Source organism: Elephantulus edwardii, unplaced genomic scaffold (assembly GCF_000299155.1).
Source record: "Elephantulus edwardii isolate Elephantulus edwardi_28Jun2011 unplaced genomic scaffold, EleEdw1.0 scaffold00156, whole genome shotgun sequence".
Lineage (NCBI taxonomy): Eukaryota > Metazoa > Chordata > Mammalia > Macroscelidea > Macroscelididae > Elephantulus > Elephantulus edwardii.
Window position 1 is genome coordinate 3,843,334 of NW_006399906.1, and position 12,063 is coordinate 3,855,396.

Sequence of the window (12,063 nt, forward strand, 5' to 3'; positions counted from 1 at the left end):
GTTGAAGATTATGCATCAAATTAAGAGTTTTATATAGTTTAAGATTATATTGTACTTTAAATGGCTCCTACTTCCCTTCAGTGAACACCTAAAAGATCAAGTCTGTTAATGATACCTCTAAGCAAAAGAGGAATCCAAGCTTAGTTTTCACGCCAGGTTTATGCAATAGGAAATATGTAGTATGGCAACGGCATTAACATCAGACAGAATATGAGAAGTGCCACAAGAAAATTAGAGTTCTGGAGCTCTGGTGGCCTAGTGGCAAGAAGCTGTGCTGCAATCCTGAAGATACCATCTGCTATGAGGACCTGTGTGATTAATTGCCTCTGAAAATCCCCTGGAAGGTCAGCTATGGGTCAGTTCTGATTTGATGGTACACAAAAATAGTTCTATGGTGTTCAATGGACAGTGTTAACACATCTGGCTGATTCAATCCAGGTAGCTCTCTGTAAGGAAATGTTTTGTAGGATAGGTAGGGTTTCAACAGGAGAAACAGAAATTTGGGGGTGAGGGCTGTTGGAGAATTTAAGCAGAATGACTTTTAATACAAAAATTGAGAAATAGAAAGGAAATTTCTATCTTACATCTTACTTGATTTTTTAAGACTGTAACTATGTGTGTTTATTCATGTGTGTGTATTGTTCTCTGCAAAAAAAAGAAACATGAAATATGATATAATTAAATTTAGAAATTTGTATTAATAGGACTTTTCTTACAAGCAAGTTTAATAATTGCATGATCAAGAGACTCTGAATGATTATAATGTCCTTTGCAGTAGTGGAAACGAAAAAAAATTGAGAGCCTAAGTAATTGGCCTTTCAAGGAAAAGTCACTGCAAGTTAAAAATAGTTAGTTCCATCTTTGGAGTTTTTCTTCTCTTCTCAGTACAAAATGACAGATATTATAAAAGCTTAATTCTGAAATTGAAAAATGGATAGTAATGAAATGACTAAAAATGTTTTATAATATACTTATAGGTTACAACTTTTTATAATGATTTCTCCTTAAATACAGTTAACTTTACAAAGGGCATTGGCTTTTCACAAACTTCCTCCTGTTAAGAATCTGTTAGATCATCATGTTATAATGTCTGAGACTCATTAGAACATACCAAAATCATTCCACTTATCAAATGAATGAAAGTACCAGAAGGTTGCTATGCTGAACAAAACTTATATAACAAACATATGTGGCAACTCCCCATGGATCTATTAAATTGCAGTTGTAACAGACTGTGAACTCAGTCTTTAGCTAACAGGATCCTACTCTCTTTCAGGATACAGTTCCTAGAAGTTCTGACAAAAAAAATGTTTCAGCTGTTAGCATTTAATTATGTTTTAGTTACTGTAGGGACCATGATGGTTGGATATGGAAAGAATGAAGTTTGGTGGGAGGATCTGCTGTAAGGAAATTTAAATGGGAGAATGGCTGAATAGTTTTAATGCAAGATTTCACTGATGTCAGGCTGGCTTAGGTGAAGCGTGAATCTGGTTTAATGACCCTAAATGTCAATTCCTCAGAAGGAAGAATGGAATTTCTTTCCGAGTGAAAGTAATGTTAATCACATAATTTAGTGTTCTTCGATTAGATCTTCAATTAAATCTTGTTTGATATCAAGAATTTTATCTGCAGTGAAAAAGAACTGATCAATTCATACTAATGGAATAATTGGAAAGTCCCAAGTTTAAATGGTTCCATTATCTTAAGAATTTAATTATTGAAAGAGGATTTGAGGGTGATTTCCTGACAGTATACAGATTGCAATTCTCTTTATTTTAAAATTTATCATCTCATCCCATTGGGGATGAGTCAGAACAGACTCACAGTTGACTCGTCCCTACGTTTCTTAAGCTGAAAATTACACTGGGGAGATTGACTAGCTTCCTCCTACCCCTACTGAGTTCAAACCTCCAGAGTGTCTGCCTTTGGGTTAGCAGCAGAACTCCCAATAGACTATGGCAGCAGTGTAAAAATAAAAGCCAAGCACACCTTTTATATGCCTCAGAAAGCTAAAAATATTTCCAAGTTATACTAATCAATATTTTCAAGTCTATGAAATAGATTGGTCAAGATAAATTATTCTTTCCCATGAGGCTGGAAAGACAATAGAATAGGTGAAATGGGATACTCAAATTTTCATAGGAAAAGTCTCCAGAATGTTTAGTCTGGAAGCAGGCTTCCTTATCTCTAATTTCTACTGCCTAAATTTAAGGGAACTTTGGTGGCCTACTCCTTAGGGAGTGGCATTGCTGACCCAAAGGCTTCTCTCTGATGGTTTGAATCCACTGGTGACTCTGAGGGAGACAAATGGGTATTTTTTTTTCTCTTGCAATTTAAAGCCTCTGAAACCCACTGGAGGGTCAGCTATAGTTCAGTTCTGACTTCAAAGCAATGAGTTGTTTGAGCACACACTTAAAGCAGCTCTAGTGACACAGTCCATAAGATGTTTCACTTTTAACCCAAAGACTATGCCTCTGTGGTAGTTTAGTCTCCTAGAAGCTCCACAGGGAAAAATGAGCAATCTCCTTCCTTACCCTTTACAGCCTAGAAAACACAATGGAGGGTTCACAACTCAACAATGAGTTGGTTCTAACTCAACAAGCCCTTAATCTCTGCACGGGAAAAACTAGTGATATGCACATCACTGCTTCTGGCTATGCCTGATGAGACCCACCACTGCTAGGAGCTTTCTCAAAATCACATATATTGCATTTTATTCATTCCTGCATTCACACTGTGTTTCAAATGATCACGTATTATATTTTTTACTATTATATATGTGAAGTGTTAGATAATAAAAAAGTTAATGAGTGAAGAGTAGTGTTTATTCAACCTCCTGAGATGGTACTTCAAGTGGAACTATTATTTATGGATATCAATTGGAACTATTATTTATGGATAGGACTGGAGTATGAATTTTCTTTCTTGATTCTGCTTATTCAACATTTTTATTTATTTGTTTTCTAAATCAATGAACCAATCCAATAGAACTCATTGCTGTTGAGTTAATTTGACTCCTACGGATCCTATAAGATGGGGTAAGCTCTTTAGGTTTCCTGGAGCTATTAATATTTCTGGAAGCAGAACACCAGTTTCTTCCACCGAGTGGTTGGTGGATTCACACTGCTGACTTTCCAGTTAGTAGCTGAGAACTTGACCATGAGACCACTAAGATTCCTTTGAACACACCATTGGTAGGCCTGAAATAGATAATGGATTTAAAGCATAATTTTAAATTTTGATTAGAAAAACTGATGTTTTTTTAGGAAAGAATGGCTTTGTGTTAAAATTTCTTAAAAAAGTTTCATTTCATGATTGCTAAATATTTTCTTACATATTTTGGGCACATGGCCAGAAGGGATCGTCCTTAGAGAAGGATATCATTCTTAGAAAGGTGGAAGAAGAGCACAGGAGAGGAAGGCCTCAGAAGAGATGTATTGATATAGTAACTGGGACAATGGGGGTAGGTGTCTCAGAGTCTGTGAGACTGTCTCAGGACAGGGCAGGCTTCAGAGCTGCTGTGTATACTGTTGCTATAAGTCGCAGTGAACTCGATGGCATATAACAAACAATAACAAATGTTTTCTATTAATTCATTTATTCCATTTCTATCTATTAAAATTCAACGCTGCCTAAACCCAGGTATCTTGAGTGTGTTCACTCATAAGGAGTGATTTCCTTCTGTTCTGTCTGGTTTTAATAAATGAGTATTTCTGAGTGGATACTTAGGAATTTTTTCGTTTCCTTTTCTTTGAAATTTCATTTGAAAAATTTTAAGAAAAATATGGTAGAGTCAAAACTTATACGTGACAAATTTAACAGTCTGCATTCTCTTCAATTAAAACTTTCAGATCTTTATTATTTTTCAAAGAATGTTAAAAAAATCCCTCCACTTATGATTAAATATATAATGAAATCTATTTGGCAATAGTTAATTTAATTTTATTATTAGCTTTTCAAGAACCATATGAACAAAGCTCAAAGCTTTTTTTTAAAATGATTTGTCTCTGGAAAGCAACTGTCAGTTGTCAATTTTATCACAACGCAGCTTTCTTTATGGGTGAAATCTAACATTACGAACTCCTCCCTCATCTTGTGGGCTAATGCATTCTGAACATAATAGCTTGATTTATTCATTTAACAACTGTTTATTGAGAGCTTACCTCTGGCAGGGCATTGTTCTAGGCACTTAATGCAAATCAAGCCATTCCAGATCCCATGATTTGGTTCTAACATATTTTTCAATTAAAAACATTTATAAGAAAGTGTCATTCACTTAGTTGAAAAATTAAACAGTGTAGTATTGTAGAAAACAGCTAGTAAAGGTTTCCCCTAATTTTACCCTCTGTTGCTTTCTCTGTTCCTGAGGGTTAATCAATTTTCATATTTTAGAGAGTATACTTCTAAACATTTCTCTATTCATGTACATGAGTATGCATATACATATAATATATAAAGGCATATTTACATAAACTTGAACAAGATGGGTCTTCTTTAGAGAATGTTGTTCAGTGTTTTGCTTTCAACTTTCAACAATGAAAAGTTAACTAGACATTGTAATTAATTAGCTTCCCTAACCACTGCTGTTTAATATTTTGTTGCTATGTGTGATAGAGTTGGAACCAACTCATAGTTTACCTTCCAGCAGGTTTTCGGATGCTGTAAATTGCACAGGGAGAGACTGCTCATCTTTCTCCAGTGAAGCAGATGGCAGATTTGAAATGGATTAGCTCCCTACTACTAAGCCAAGCTCCCTAATTAATGCACAAATAAAAGAAAAGGAATGAATGTCCAGGAATAGAAACTACATCCTAATAAAGGTGCAATTACTTATACGTGCAGATATCTATTTTTAAAATTAATTTTTTATTTAGTAAAGTTTTATAAATCTTATTTGTTTTTCATACAATCATTTAGCCATTTTGTTTGATAAAATTAATTATATAATGTTATGAAATAGCTATTTTCACATGTAAGCAATTGTAATATTATTAGAAGATAGTTCTATTTTAGACTTTGACTGATTTTACTTTTATTTATTTGCTACTTATAGTAAATATACTAGGTCTTATTGTACAGTACATATAAACTTATATTTTATTTTTAAATGTTCATCTAATGTAAATCCTGAAACACTTGCTGCAGAGGGTCAAGGACTGCAACCTTCAGTATGGATTGAGGCTCAGTGTCAAGAAGACAAAGATTCTCACCACTGGACCAACTGGCAGCATCAGGATGGATGGTGAAGCGACTGAGATTGTTCACAGCTTTATTCTGCTTGGCTCCACAGTCACCACTCTTGGCACCAGTAGCCAGGAAATAAAAAAATGTTTTGGGATGGGAAAGTCTGCTGTTAGGGACTTCTCCAGGGTACTGAAGAGCAATGGTATCACTCTGGAGACTAAGGTGTGTCTGATAGAAGCTATGGTCTTTGCAATCACTTGTTATTCATCAGAGAGTTGGACAATGACTAGGGAGGATAGAAAGAGAATTGATGCCTTTGAGCTGTGGTGCTGGAGAAGAGTATTGAATGTTCCATGGACTGCCAAGAAAACAAACAGGTTAAACTTGGAGAGGGTTTAACCAGGCTGCTCCTTGGAGGCAAGGATTCTGGGACTTCGTCTGACATGCTTTAGACATGTTGTAAGGATGGACAGGTCCTTAGAGAGGGACATCGTGCTCGTGAGAGGGACGGCACAAGAGGGGAAGACCTTCTATGAGGTGGATTGAGTCAGTGACTGGGATAATCGGGATGGGTGTGTCAGAGGCAGTGTGATTGGCGCAGGATAGAGCAGGGTTTAGGGCTGTTGTACATAGGGTCGCCATGAGTCGCAAGCAACTCGCAAACACATAACAACAACAACAACAACCAATGTAAATACTAAAGAATCTTCACATTGGAATTATTAGGCTAAAGAACAGAGTGACAATTTTGTATTTTTTATATGCTTTCTTAATAATGTTTATATCACCTCAACTAGAATTGAAGCTCCCTGAGGAAGACACTGTGTATCTAACACATTATATTAAACATAATAACAAACCAAACTTGTTGCAGTCGAGTTGGACCTAATTTATAGTGACTCTCCATTTATTTCAAATTTTCCTACTTTTTATTTTGAAAAAGCTAACAAGGACAGCCAGTAAAGGTATATGAGGAGCTCTGATGGCCTATTGGTTACACTGCCAACTCGAAAAAAAGAGTTTGACTCCAGCAGTAGCTCTGAGGGAGAAAGATGGGAAATCTCCTCAAATGTGATTTATAACGTCCAAAAACCCACTGCAGAGACAGTTATGAGTTGGTTCCAGTTCTGACTCAAGGGCACGTAACAACGATAAGGTAAGGGTACTTGGCTAAAATAAAAATTGAGACCTGTGATACTACTTCACGAGTGAGTAATCTTTAACCAGGAAAATAGTAGAAGAGAAATTTCTAAATAAGTGCAAAGGGAGACAGCAAATTTTAAAAAGAAGAATATTTTAATTATCTATTATTCTCACCACTGGGCTGACGGGTAACATTGTAATGGATAGTGAAGAGATTGAGTTTGTAAACAGCTTTCGTTTACTTGGCTCCACAATCAGCATTCTTGGCACTATCAGCCAGGAAATTAAAAGGTGTATTACGTTAGGAAAATCTGCTGTCAGAGACCTCTCCAAAGTGCTAAAGAGCAATGATGTCAGTCTGGAGACTAAGGTGTGCCATGGTCTTTGTAATCACTTGCAATGCATCAGAGAGCAGGACAATAACTAGGGATGATAGAAGCAGAATTGATTCATGCCTTTGAGCTGTGGTGTTGGAGAAGAGTATTGAATATATCATGGATTGCTAAGCGAATGAACAAGTTCATCCTGGAAAGTGTGCTCTTTGGAGGCAAGGATTCTGAAGCTTCATCTGATATAGTTAGGATATGTTGCAAGGAGGGACCAGTCCTTGGAGAAGGACATCATGCTTGGAAGGGTAGAGGGACAGTGCAGGAGAGGAAGACCCTCGATGAGATGGATTGATTTAGTGACTGGGGTAATGGGGGTACATGTGTCAGAGACAATAAGATTGGCACAAGATAGAGTAGGCTTTAGGGCTGTTGTACATAGGGTCACTATGAGTCACAGACATCTCGATGGCACATCACAATGACAATAATTATAATAATAATCTTCAGCTTCAGGTACTGACATTCTAACCAGCATAAATATTTTATACTCATCTTTTCTTTGGTGGATCTAGGTTGCATTCAGTGGAGAATTTCTGCTGAAGGCTACAGACCACCTAGGTAAAGCTCCAAATTGACTTGATATCTGGTCACTGTGATTTTATTTTATACACAAGCTGAACAGTGAATCTTTGGGGTGTCTTTATTCAATGGTGGATCCAGGAGTTCAAGAAGTTACAACCTCCTTGCTTCTCGGGGCACTCTGGGCTGCACTTACCCCAAGACATTTTTGTTTGTTCTCTTGGTAGTCAGTTGCATGTTCCATATTCTCCTCTAATATCCTAGCTCAAAGACATAAATTCTTCTGTCTTCCATAATCATTGCCCAACTTTCAGATGCATATATATTTTAGGCTAATTTTAACCTTTAAATATTATATAAATTCAAATATCTCGTTATTTCAGGAATTCTTGAAAACCTTATGGATAATGGAAAGAAGGGTACACACTGGGAAATTCAGAAATGTGAAGAAAACAGAATTTGGGCTAGGTATTTTTTGAGATTTGAAGACCATACAACAGAATCTGGGTTTTAAGTTTTGAGCAATATTAAAAATTAACAAACAGAATACTTATTAATTATAATTATATTTGAAGCACATTGAATATTAATGCATTAAGAAGATTTAAAAGGGGGTTGTAACTCAGGAACTATTAGAAGACTGTTACAGTAATGCACAGGGAGCTTTGGTGGCCTAGTCTTTAAGGAGTTGCTGACTTAAAGGCTGCACCTCTGTGGTGGATCAAATTCACTAGTGGCTCCATAGAAGATGGACACTTTCCTTTCCTGTGAATTACAGCCTTGGACACTCACTAGACGGTCAGCTATGAATCAGTTATGACTCAATGGAATGAATTTAAGTTTTAGTAGATAATCTTTAGAATCATGGATGATACACTTAAAATGTTTGACTGATAACTCAAAGGCTGGTGCTTCAAACCTGTTATCCACTCTCAGAGAAAGATATGGCAGTTTGTTTCTATAAAGCTTTACTGCCTTGAAAATCCTCTGGGGCAAGATGAGCCAAGGAAGAATGTTGTTGTTGACTGACATCGAATCAAGCATGAGTCATAATGACCCTATAAACAAAAGAAGCCTTTCTATAACTATCGTCGTTTCTCAAAGCTCATAGAGTTTCCAGAGACATGTTTTATTAGGAAGTGGAAGGAAGAATAGGAGTGGGGGGAAAAACAAACCTGAAAAAAATACCACATTGAGAAAGTGGAATCATTAGGGTCTGGTATTTGGTTGAACTTGTAAAGAGTGGAGGGAGGTGATATAATAATGAGATCTGTTCTTCATTAGTTAGAATCACTTTATATTCATTAACTAATTTGATCTTAAGAACAACTCCAAGAAGTGAGAACTAATATCATCTACATTTTATAAGTGAAAAAAATCTAAGACACAGAGATTAAATAGTTGAAATGAATTCACAAATAATAGCACTTGAAGGATTTAAAACTAAGCAGTCTAACTCCAGAGCTATAAGTTTTAATGGCTACACTTGACTGCTCCCAATCCCCCATTCAAACACTGATTTAAAAAGAAGAGAGATCAGAGACGACTCTTGAAATCCAGCTTCGTCTAATTTATTTTCAGGATTCTGTTAAACCTACTCAGTGATAGGAAAAAATGCTTAGATATTACAACAAGCCCAAGGATCAGATGGTACATATAATGTTTTATATCAATGTCTTAGTGTTAAACATAAAGCATATCAATGTTGAATGTTATATTTTACATTTAAGAGCTAATTTAGATTTCTTCCTTTTAACTTCACATATAGTCATAAATGCAATAAGTAGGTAATAAAAAACACTGCATGTCCAGAACTCCATGTCATCAATAATTCAAAACTAAAACTAGGATCCAGTGGGCACAAGTTGCTATTAAAAAAAAATCATTATATTTGATCTCCACATGCTCATCAGTCAAACTTGGAAAGCATGTATTGATATTTCTTTTATGTGAATTTTTTTGTTTGTTTCATTTATAATTTAGGCTCATTTTAACTTTTACATTTCATGTTATATATGTTCAAGCTTTGTTGCTATTTCAGAAATGTCTGTTATAATTGCATTTTTTATTTGATCAACAGAAAACTAGATGAATAGAAAATAAATTACATTTTGTGGCAAGCCCAGATACAATTATTTTTCTTTTTATTTCACTATTGGTTGCCTTATATATACTATAAAGGAATCTCTGGTGGAATAGCCTGTAGGAAGTTGCACTGCTAGCCCAAAGATGGCGCCTCTCTGGCTGTCCAAATTCACTGTGGGAGAAAGATGGGCAATCTTCTCCCATATGATTTACAGCCTCCAGAAACTCCCTGGAAGATCATCTAAGGGTGTAGTCCCACTTGTTGACAATGAGTTTGAGTTTTTATATGCATGTCACAAAATTACTACCTCAGTTAATATATATTAAAATTTAAGTAAGTGATAAATCCATCCCACATATGTATCATTAAAAGTTATATTTTTAGACAATTTCTGAGTAATTGATTATATTATTTGGTGAACTGCTATTTGCACTAGGAAATTAACTTCTAAATTTTAATAACTAAGCCAATAGACGCTAATTTTTACTTAAGAATTAGGCACGTGTAGATTTTCCCAAAGGGAGAGGGGAAGGGATTGCCGGCAGAGGCCTGGAGACTCCACTCTGGGAGTTTGGCTTTTTGTTGCTTTTGAATGGCCGTCCTGATGGGCAAGTAAAAGGAAGTTTTTGAGGTAGGCCAAATTTATTAATTTTTGAATGAATATTCTTTGAATGACACACCAATCTTGTCTATTTGCTGAACTAAACAACTTGGTATTGCTGTGATGCTGCACAGTGTTCCATAGTCTTGTCAAATACCGTAATGATTACCCATTATGTGCAGTATTTGGATGGGCTTCCTGGGACACAGGAGCGGCCTCCATCTCCTAAACTAATTGCCTCTGGAAACTCTCCAAATTCTCTAAACTCTAGAAATATACAGAAATGATGGTAATTATAGAACATTTCTATACAGAAATCATGTTAATTACAGAACAGAGTTTAGGTCTTTTGTGTAAAACTTACTCTTAGTTGTATTTGACTTGATGACACTTAACAACTGCTAAGTGAAACTAGTGCTGTTATATCTCGAGGAACACTCTTCCATTTTGTACATCACTCTTTGTCTATGTGCAGTATGAAGTAACCTGGGTTGCTGTGATGTTGAACCCTGTATCATTGAGGTATCAAATACCAGAATGGTTTCCCAGTGTGGACAGTGTTTGGTAGAGCTCCCAGTTGTAAAACAGATTTGGAAGTAGGAGTGGCATCCACTTCCTAAACCACATGCTTCTGGAAATTCTATGAACTTGTAGAAATGACAATGGTTATGGAATGGCATTAGGTCTTTTGTTCTTACAGTTGCTGAGTTGCACTCGACTCAACGGCAATCAACAATAACGACAACAACAACAACCAGTTTTCCTGATCTTCGTCAATATGGTGATTCAGGGATCTAGGCTCCTATTACCTTGTAGATTCATTATCTCCTAGAACATGAGAGTTCTTTGCTTTAGACTTTAACCAGGTGAGGAGAATAGAAAAAGCACAACTTTTCTTTAAATTCCTGTCCTAGAAAAAGAGTACATATTTTTTTCTCTCATTCCATTGGCAATAACTTGTTACAGGTGAGTGTAAAGGAGACTGAGAAATGCAATGCATAACCTTGGAGGTGCTTCCTCACAGCTACCCTACATTATAAAATTGTTTATCTTGGTCACATTGAATTATATTTTACCTGATAGTGGCTGAATATATTTAATTTCTATTTGATTTACCCCTTAGTGTTAAATTACTTGTTTTTATTAAATTTTTTCCCTGCAATTTGGCATTTCCTCAAAAAAGCCGAACATAGAAATTCCATATGACCCAGATATTCCACTTCTTTGAATATATATACCCCAAGAAAGTGAGAACTGAGGCACAAATGGGGATTTGTACACTAATATTCTTAGTAGCATTATTTACCATCACAAGAACATGGAAATAGCCCAATATCCAACAACAACAACAACTTGTATGCATATAAATAATAATCTATCATTCACAACATTTTATTTCAGGATAAAACTTGAAATTGGCTTTTTTTTTACTATAAATACAACATTCTTTTTCTGATTTTCAATCACAGTATAGTATGTTGTTGTTATGTACCGTCGAGTTGCTTGTGACTCATAGCAACCCTATGTACAACAGCCCTAAGCTCTGCTCTGTTCTGTGCCAATCACACTGTCTCTGACACTCCCATCCCGATTATTCCAGTCACTGAATCTAGTATACTGTATGTTTGTCTGATTTAAAGTAGCCAGAGCTAGGCTGTCTCATCTCACCTAGTATGTTGATTTTCATGTGTTTCATTCCTGGTTCTCTGTTGATGTACTGTTCCATTCAGGTTTAGGTATTTTGTTTGTTTGTTTGTTTTATAATCTTTAGCAGGATTTTGCTTGTGATGTTAGTGGTATTGTTCAATAATTTCCACACTGTGTTTGATCATCTTTTTTTTTTTTTAATGGAAATAAATAGAAATCTCCTCCAGTCAGTTGGCCAGGTTGTTGTTCAGATTTCTTGGCACAGTCTAGTAAGCATATTCAGGGCTGCATCTGTCGTTGAAATATGTCAACTGATATTCCAACAATTGTTGGAGCCTGTTTCCTGCTAATTCCTTCCTAGCAGCTTGAACTTCCTTTTTCCATCACCGTTGTCTCTTGTTCATATGCTTTTCTATGAAATTCTTGAGTACCCTTTAAATAAGAGAGAGAGAGAGAGAGGGAGAAGAAGGAGGAGGAGGAGGAGGAAGAGGAAG